Raw genomic sequence first — 9,839 nt, forward strand, 5'->3', positions numbered from 1 at the left:
TCCAGGTGCGTGTGCCTACTTAACCAGTAGGCGTGGTCCTCAGACTGCCCTGAACCTCTCCCACAATCTGAGCCTTGCCACACTCCTCCACAGCCAGAATGCAGCCAGGGTGCATTCGGCTTGGCTGACACCACTCCCTCTCAGGAGAGGAAATCAGCACAAGCGTTAGCGGACCCCGGCCTATGGATTACCCGGAAGCGAAATAGCTGGAGAGCCAGATACCACCGGGTAATCCGAGAGTTGGTGTCTTTCATTTTATGCAGCCATTGGAGGGGGGCATGATCTGAATAGAGGGTAAAGGATCGACCCGGGAGGTAGTACCGGAGAGTCAGTACAGCCCACTTTGTCGCAAGACATTCTTTTTCAATGGTACTGTACCGACTCTCCCTGGGCTTGCGGTTGATGTAGAGCACCGGTTGCTCCTCCCCATCCAACTCCTGGGACAACACCGCCCCCAGTCCTCTATCCGAGGCATCGGTCTGCAGGAGGAAAGATTTATCAAAGTCAGGGTAATCAACAGAGGACCACCACACAAGCATGCTTTTATTTTCAAAAACTGCCTGGCACTGCTCCGTCCGCTGGACCGGATCAAAAGCTCCTTTTCGAGTGAGGTCGGTTAAGGGACCTGCGAGGCTCGGAAAGTCCGTAATAAATCGCTGGTACTAATTTTCTAATCCCAAGAACGACCTCACTTGTTTTTTAGACATGGGTTGGGGACAAGCAGCTATAGCAGCAGTTTTATCAACCAAAGGACTTGTCCCCGCCCCAAGAGGAACCCCAGATACCGTACCTCCACACTGCACACTTCCCGGGGTTTGCCGTGAGTCCCGCCCCCCGCAACATCTTTAGGACAACTGGCAAATGCTGCATAGGCCTCCGCCAATCGTTACTATGAATGATGATGTCATCTAAATAAGCCGCAGCATATGCAGCATGTGGTCTTAAAAGCCGGTCCATCAGCGCTGGAAGGTAGCGGGTGCCCCATCCAAACCGAACGGGCGGGTGACAAATTAGTGTAATCTAAACGGAGTGGAGAAAGCCAAATTCTCTTTTGCTCCTGGAGATAAGGGAATCTGCCAGTAGCCCTTGGTTAAATCCAGTGTCAAAAAAAATTAGCAGTGCCCAATCGGTCCAGGAGCTCGTCCACCCGAGGCATCTACGTTTACCTTTCGGTAATCCACACAGAAATTAACCAACCCATCTGGCTTGGGAACAAGCACGATGGGGCTACACCAATCACTGTTCGATTCCTCAGTCACTCCCATCTCTAGCGTTTTGCCCAATTCTTCCTGAACGAATTTCTTTTTATGTTCAGACAGTCCATACGGGTGACTTCCAACCACGGTGCCCGAGGGGGTATGTATGCGGTGTTCTATAAGATCAGTTCTTCCTAGTAGGGGTGAAAACACGTCAGAAAACTACCTCTGTTTGCTGCTTCAGAGTCAGATGGCTGTCAATTGGAACCGGACAGGTTTTTCTCAAATTAGAAATTTCCGGTCCCATTTGACCTGACTTCCGTTGTCGCAAGCAAAGCAGGGTCTACCTCTCTCCACAGTTTTAATAAATTGAGATGGTAGATCTGACGTACTCCACCCCTGTCAGAACAAATAACCTCTACATCCCCAATTTGCCGTGTGACCTCAAAAGGTCTTTGCCACTGAGCAAGTAATTTCGATGCTGATGATGGGAGTAAGACTAGGACTTTGTCTCCCAGTTTAAATATTCGCAATTGATCTCCCATGTTATATTGCTGCCAAAATGCCATGGGGCCTTTGCCCGTACAATAGCTCAAATGGGGAAAACCCCATAGAGGCTTGGGGAAACTCTCTCACAGCAAATAACAGGGGGTCAATTAATTTACAATTTTGATCAGTGTTGGCGAACATACAAATCATTGTCTTCAAAGTTCTATTAAATCGCTCCACCAACCCATCAGTTTGAGGGTGGTAAACACTGGTTCTAATAGACTTCACATCCAACAATTTGTACAGTTCTTTTAGTGTTCGTGACATGAATGATGTGCCCTGGTCTGTGAGAATATCTTTTGGGATTCCCAAAAAATAGCGCCTCTGCAATAGTCTTAGCCGATATATTGCGAAAGGCTACTGCCTCTGGGTGTTGTGTTGCATAGCCCACTAGAACTATTACAAAACGATAACCTCTGGCACTTCGTTCTAATGGTCCGACGAAGTTAATGCTAATTCTTACGAAGGGGACCTCTATTAAAGGAAGCGGTTGCAACGGAGCTTTTGGAATGGCCGCTGGATTTACTTTCTGGCACTCTTGGCACTCCGCACACCACCGATGGATGTCACCCCATATGCCAATAAAATCGGCCCATTATACGATAGTGTTTTATCCTGCCCCAAGTGACCTGCCATCGGATTGTTACGAGCCGCCTGAAAAACCATTTTCCGGTGGCTTTTTGGTAGTAAAAGCTGTGTATTTTCCTCCAGAGTATACAGGTCCCGACATACCCAATATAATTTGTCTTTAATTATACAGAAATAGGGGTATGTCACTGCTCTCTGCTGGTCGAGAAACCTACCATCAATTTTAATCACTTGGTCAGCTACTCGACTCAGCGTTTCATCCTGAGATTGTTCGAGAGAGAAGTCAGTTACACGGGTGAGCAATGGAGGTCAACTAGTAGCTGCCCCCGCCTCCATGTCAGACATTTCTGCCTTATTAAGATCCAGGTTTTGCCCAGCAGAACCCTCGAATCTCCGTCATTTGTGACCAGCTCCTCCTCAGCTGCAGCAAAAGGGCAATAAACACATCCCCCTTGTTAGGCCCCTCCTGCTATTTTTACTCTCGCCATTTCTTTGAACCCCGGCCAATCGTGTCCCAGAATGAGCGGGAGGGGGTGCGGAGACTAACCCCAACCACCACACTATGCTTTTCTTCCCAAATTGAAAACTCAATCTGTGCGGTCGGATGGTAATGTATATCCCCGTGCACACACATAATTCCCACCTCCGTGAGTCTATCGATTGCCTCTGGTGGAACCAGACATTGGTGCACAAGGGTTCGAGAACAACCCGAGTCCAACATAGCCTGGACTGTATTCGACTGCCACACGCACATGTCATCGCCATTATTTAAAATTGTGGATACATGTACTCTTTGTACTGATTTGTCTGCTCTCTCTCTCTCTCTCTCTCTCTCTCTCACACACACACACACACATACAGACACACACAGTTTACTCAGGTTGAATAGTTTCTGTTCAAATAAAATGGTATGTCCAAACAAATGCATGCAGTTACATTCTCCAATATATTTATTGTTTTTTTGTTTTTGTTTTTGCGGGGGGGGGGGGGGGGGGGGGGGTCATTGAAAATGCTGAGTGGCTAATGACTTTGGGAAACCATTTGCTACAGTGGCTGGTGAGCCAAAAAGTTCATGTCAAGCCCTGACTGTATGTATGTACAGTGTTGTGTCATGTTCTAATTTTGTGCAAAGGATACTGTTGACCAGCTTCAACAATTCACAAATCACATAAATCAAGAATGTTGAGGTAAGTATGTTTCCAGAGGTTGTAGGCCAGGCAATGTGCATGATGCAAGATCAGCTGGAGAGAATAGAAGGCCACTGAGGAGTGAGTTTCAGTCCAGGCAGGATACAGCTATACTCAACATTTAACTTAACTCATACATTTATGAGGGTCATATTATTTGACACCAAGATGTTAATGAAATAGGAACTGAAATCTCTGTCAAACACTCAATGTACTCAAGAGGTTTTCTCCTGTATTTGTACATTTATGGTTTTACCTGAATTCACAATTTTGCAACATTCAAATCCCGCATCAGCTGCGACCTTTTTTCAGGTGGTGTGAATGACTAATGAACAGTGCTTTGTATCTGTGAGTAACTTGTCTATAAATGTGGACTATGAGAGTTATGCATACACATACATGCAAACACACATACATTGTACCCAGTCCCGGATGTAGACTGCTGGGGGGGGTGATTTTTTTCCAAGGCACAGTGTATGCTGTACAGTTTACAGGTCTGAATTGCTGAGAAAGATCATTGACTTAGTCTTTTCCGTTGAATTTTATGCACAATCACAGTTATGTGCTTGTGGTCAAGAAGTTAATATCAGACTCAGAGGTCATGTTAACATAGGATTTGTAGGATAATTTGTGACGAGTAGCACAGTGGACCTGGGTCAAGAAATGCAAACTAACCCTTTAAGAAACGCTTGTGGATTACAGTTATCTATCTGAACTTACAGTATGATCAAGGTTTACCGTTCTGCACAGATGCTTTGCTATATAAATAAATGTAAATTAAAAAAAAACTATTACTGAGACAAATGGCACGGTGGACAAATTCAAACTATAACAGGCTAGCACCATGAGAAACCCAACACAAATCCTCTTGAAAAACACTTAATGTACACACTCATTTGACAGGCATGCAATGAGACTTTGTTTGCAAATTTATCAGCAATCTCTTTAAATTTCAGCTCCTGAGCTGGAAACTTGTCAGCCCTTCTCTCCTGGTCAGTGTTCTGTTTTCTCTTCTGAGATATTTATATGGCACTTTGATATGTTTAGTTGCAGCTAGGACTCCTCTTTCCCGGCTTCCTCAGCTAGCTAGTAGACCTTACAATTTGATCGCTAACCGTTGACAAAGAGACACTTGACATTGGAAAACAGTATACACACGCATATTTCCCACCAATCTTTGCATATCAGAAAATACAAGTAGTAGAAATGACCACTAATTATTTAATTGAATAGGTTAAACAATATGTTTTGTACAGAATGGGCATATAGGTTACGTTTGACATAATCACAGACTGTTGTACAAAGAAAGCATGCTAACAATGACTGAGATGACTGAGATGAGTTTGCTTATTGAACAATATATAAGACAATATATATAACTGTTTATAACTGTCTATATTCTGATGATTAATGACTGTCTCAAGTGGAGTTTAAAAACTCTTGTACAAATGTATTTTTTCACATTTACTACTGGTAGTTATGAAATTGTAATGTTTTTAAATGGAAGTGTTTTTAATGGGGTGTTGTAGACACAACAAACATACTAATTGTATGTTGGTATGTAGAGAACATTGCTAGCTAACATTAATTTAGAAACATGGCATTTGCAGGTAACGTTAGCTACAATAGCCTAGTAAAAATAAGTAGTTAAACTGGAGTAGGAGTAGGAATGTAGACATGTAAAGATGTGGAAATCGAGGTTGACATGGTTTGACAAAAAGGACTAGGTTAGCTCAATTCAACCCTAATTCAGCTCAGGTTTTACTTTCATATGGCCTGGCTATATCCTAGCCGGATAGAAAGTAAATATAGCTGGTCAACCAAACGTCTAGATGGTATGTTATAATACAGTCTGTACGTTGAAAGATTTCCATCCCTTCAGACGTTTAGATATCGTCTTCGTTTGGTCCCACTGGGAGACAGACAATACTCATGTGTAATTTGCATGTGAAATGATAGAGAATGGATTTCAGGAATATAAATGAGTTCCTACAAGGATTATACAGTTGCACAAGCTGTGGTTTTAAAGTGAAAAACAATTATAAATTAGCAAATAAACATACATAAGAAATTAAAAATTATCCTGGGCCATAGATGGGATTCTCCCATGCCACGAAGGCTCTCATAGGTAAGCACGTTACCAGCAAGCTGCCAATGAAGTAGTCGCAGCGGATGCAAAAATTTCTTTGGTTAAAAATAAATATTTCCATTTTGCATGTGTATGTGATGTTTTGATCGGCTAGTATAGAAAAATATCCAATGGGGTATTGTGACAGTGTATTGTTTGTGGGCCTGGAGCCTTTGTGATGCAGGCAGGAAAAATAAGGAGTAAATGTAAAATCATTGTATTGAATGTTTAACCACTGACTTGTACATTACCTCACTGAAAATATCAAATTTACATAGACTATGTTCGCAATATATTTGTATATTGAACTTTGACCTGCCGCCAGCTGCTTTAGAGTTGCCCTCACATGCGCAAAAAACCAATATAATTCAATTTGAAAATGAATCTATGCTTCCGCGACGACTAATGTCTACCCTTTGGTCAGAATGAAAATGCACTGAGTGCACTGAGCAACATTAACAGGTGATCTCCCCTAGCATTCGGTACCATTCACACCCTTTACTTTTATTAGGGGTCCAAGCAGCGAAGCTGGTGGAACCCTATTGTATCTGTTAGGATTATTATTATTATTATTATTATTCTTATTTTTCTCCGCTAAAAGTGTCTGAGGCTCAGCAACCATAAGTCCTGGAGCAACCAAATTTGGCAGGTGGGTTCCTATGGCCCCCCACTACTCAGGCACTAAAAGTCACCTATATAGGCCAGATGGTGGCGCTATAACAAAGGGTAACGCGTACAAGGCCATAACTCCCACACCATAAGTTAGATCAACACAAAACTTCATCGACCTATGCATCTCAACGTGATCTACAACTTTGCCATTGGCCTCACCTTTGTCCGCCATATTGTTTGCCCGCCATTTAGACTTTTTAGTTGGGGCGTGGCAGTTTTCTCCGCTAAAATGTCTGAGGCTCAGCAACCATAAGTCCTAGAGCAACCAAATTTGGCAGGTGGGTTCCTATGGCCCCCCACTACTCAGACACTAAAAATCACCTATGTTGGCCAGATGGTGGCGCTATAACAAGAGGGTCATACTTTAAAAGGCCATAACTCCCACACCATAAGTCAGATCAACACAAAACTTCATCGACTGATGCATCTGAATGTGCTCTACAACTTTCCTATTGGGAGCACCTATGTCCGTTATATGGTTTGCACACCATTTGGCCTTTTTCATTAGGTGGGGTGCGGAAAAGGCTGGAGCTCCAAATCTAAACGTTTACGACATCGAGTAAACTTCTTTACGGCAAGCGACAACCATGGCGACGCAAGTTTTTAGCAGTGACTAGACGGTCTGACACTGCCACCTAGCGTGCATGCTAGGATAGGCTACCCAAAGTTTTTCAGTAAAACCTTTCTGAGAGGATGAATAATTTCTTTTCTTTGGCATGGATCCATTTGAAGACAGTATCGGGTGAGTTCGTTAAGTCTTTAAATCTGTCATTATGGTGAGAAAAAGCTAAACCATTTTATTGGTAGTTTTTGAGTTTCTGTGCAAACGCGCGAAAACACGCTGGTATAATAAAACAATGACGGTAATACATATATAGTCCGCTTCGTTCCGTTGCTACCATAACATAACAGACTATCTTATGTCTACAGCTGCAGTTCTCGCTGCAATTTCTAACATTGAATATTCACAAAAAACGCAATTTATGCTGTACTCTACTAATGTCTAAATAAATAATACGCTACGGTAAAGCTTTGAGAGGATGAATCATTACTTTTCTTTGACATGGATCCATTTGAAGACAATAACGGGTGAGTTCGTTTACTCTTTAAATCTGTCATTATGCTGAGAAACAGCTAAACCATTTTATTTATAGGTTCTGAGTTTCTGTGCAAACGCACGAAAACACGCTGGTATAATGAAACAATGACGGTAGCCTAATACATATATAGTCCGCTTCGTTCCGTTGCTACCATAACATAACGACCTACAGCTGCAGTTTCTCGCTGCAATCACTAATATTGAATAAAAACAAAAGACGCAATTAATGCTGTAGTCTGCCAATGTCTAAATAAATAATCGGGTGAGTTCCTTTAGTCTTTAAATCCGTCATTATGCTGAGAGAAATCGTATTCTCAATTTAATCTCTAAATTGACTGTAAGCTTAGGGTTGTAACTAGGTAGTTGTTTCGTAGGGGACTTAACTCGTCTTAACTATTGCATAGACTGCGTTGTTGCTGTTCTTGTTTGTGTTAGTGTTAATCAGTTTAACCTACAGGGTCCAAGTTGAACCATACGGTTGTTCCCTGCACTTAAAACGGTAGGCTGCTGCCCTCTAGGGTTTTCGATATACTTGTCCCTGGTTATGGTTATACATTTTGTTGTACGTCGCTCTGGATAAGAGCGTCTGCCAAATGCCTGTAATGTAATTTAATGTTCCGTAGCAACAAGATAAACCCCACGTTAGCCCTAAAATATGCCAATACAGCAGTGAAAACGCTGCTCACTGAATAACGACATAAACGAGACAAAGTTTTTTTTCAAAATTATGCCATGTCATTTTACATTCAATATCTGGGACTAAACATTGAATAAATATACAATCTTACCATTGGTTTTACGCGTAGAGATGTCCCTTTTGCGACTGAGTGGTCATATATTGTCTTGGACAATCCGTTTGTGATTCCTGTTGCTTACGGCGTTGTCGCCGTTTTTTGTACAATCTGGCGTGAATGACAGTTCATTTATTCAGTAGGTGAGAGTATAAGCTTTCTAACGATGTATAACATGTCTGATTTTGCATTTGGAATAGCGTTTTATAGTTCAGCGCAACGGAATATTTCCTTATCGCATTCACTGTGGCGTAGCATAAAAGACGATTCACCTAACTAAACATTGTCAACGATTTTCATAATTTCTTGTAGAGTACTATTATTATTGAGGACTTCAGGGCTTAGCTAAGCAATTTCTTTGCTGATAGACCTATCTGAAATCGTTTTCTGACGCAAAACAGAAGCGGATAGGACTTTGTCATTGATTTTCTGTCTCTATACTAGGCTACTAAACACAGATAAAATGTCATGTTGCTATGTAAGTATTACTGCTCAAAATATTTCGGTTATATACGTTCTTTTCGTTATATACGTTCTTTTTGAAATTGGGTGTCTTTAAATAGGTTAGTGGTATTATATAATGTGGATTTTTCACACTGCAATGTAAGCGTTAGTGTAATAGTTTTTGTGACCCATGGAACAGTGATGACGAGAGTGTTGGAACGTTGCTAAAATGTGGTGGACGGTTGAAAATTATTTTCGTCCCATCTCCATCCGTCATTAGGCTATGCTGAGAAATAGCTAAACCATTTCTATTGATAGTAATTGAGTTTCTCTGCAAACGCGCGAAAACAGGCTGGTATAATAAAACAATGACGGTAAATATAGCCTATATATGTAGTCCGCCTCATTCCGTTGTTACCATAATATAACAAACTTTCTTGTGTCTACAGCTGCAGTTTCTCGCTGCAATTACTATTGAATATAAACAAAAGACGCAAATGCTGTAGTCTGTCAATGTCTAAATAAATAATAAGGGATTCTTCGCGCAGCACGCATGCTAGCAGGAATGTCCAGTTGATTTTTCGTTTCGTTTTTTTTAATGTCGTATTTATTAGGCTATATGAAATATGTATTATTATCCTATCTGTCTCTGAGGCGCTCTGAAATGTGCATTCTCTGCTAAGCTGAGCAATGGATTGGTATATGTGTCTGACATAGTGTTGCACAGTACACCGACACTTCAGCACTTTTTCGGTACTTAAAAAAAAAAAAAAAAAGAAACGGTTCGGTATTAGAATTTTCCGACGTTCGGTAGTTTTGCATCAAATGTAAAAGCCAGGGACATGTGTCTCCCGCATTACCGATTGAGAGGATGAAAAGTTATGATTTGTCAGAATCTTCGCTAGATGGCAGTAGCAACTAAGGGTGGCAAGTGAGGTGACCTGTGCTTGTGCATTTTTCGTGGTTGATTCAGCGCAAGCTTAGACTCAGTTCACTTCAGTAGCAATACCTGTTCTTATTTGTAAATATTTTATTATAGGAAGATGCTGTATTGTTATTGAAATGTGCTGTTTTTAGATATATTTTAAAGTGAAAGACCTGTTTACAGATAATTCACTTTACAATTGTTTGATTTTTGAAATATATTTAATATAGTTTTCTATGGTTTAGTGCTGTAACACTATA

Source organism: Anguilla rostrata, chromosome 1 (assembly GCF_018555375.3).
Source record: "Anguilla rostrata isolate EN2019 chromosome 1, ASM1855537v3, whole genome shotgun sequence".
Lineage (NCBI taxonomy): Eukaryota > Metazoa > Chordata > Actinopteri > Anguilliformes > Anguillidae > Anguilla > Anguilla rostrata.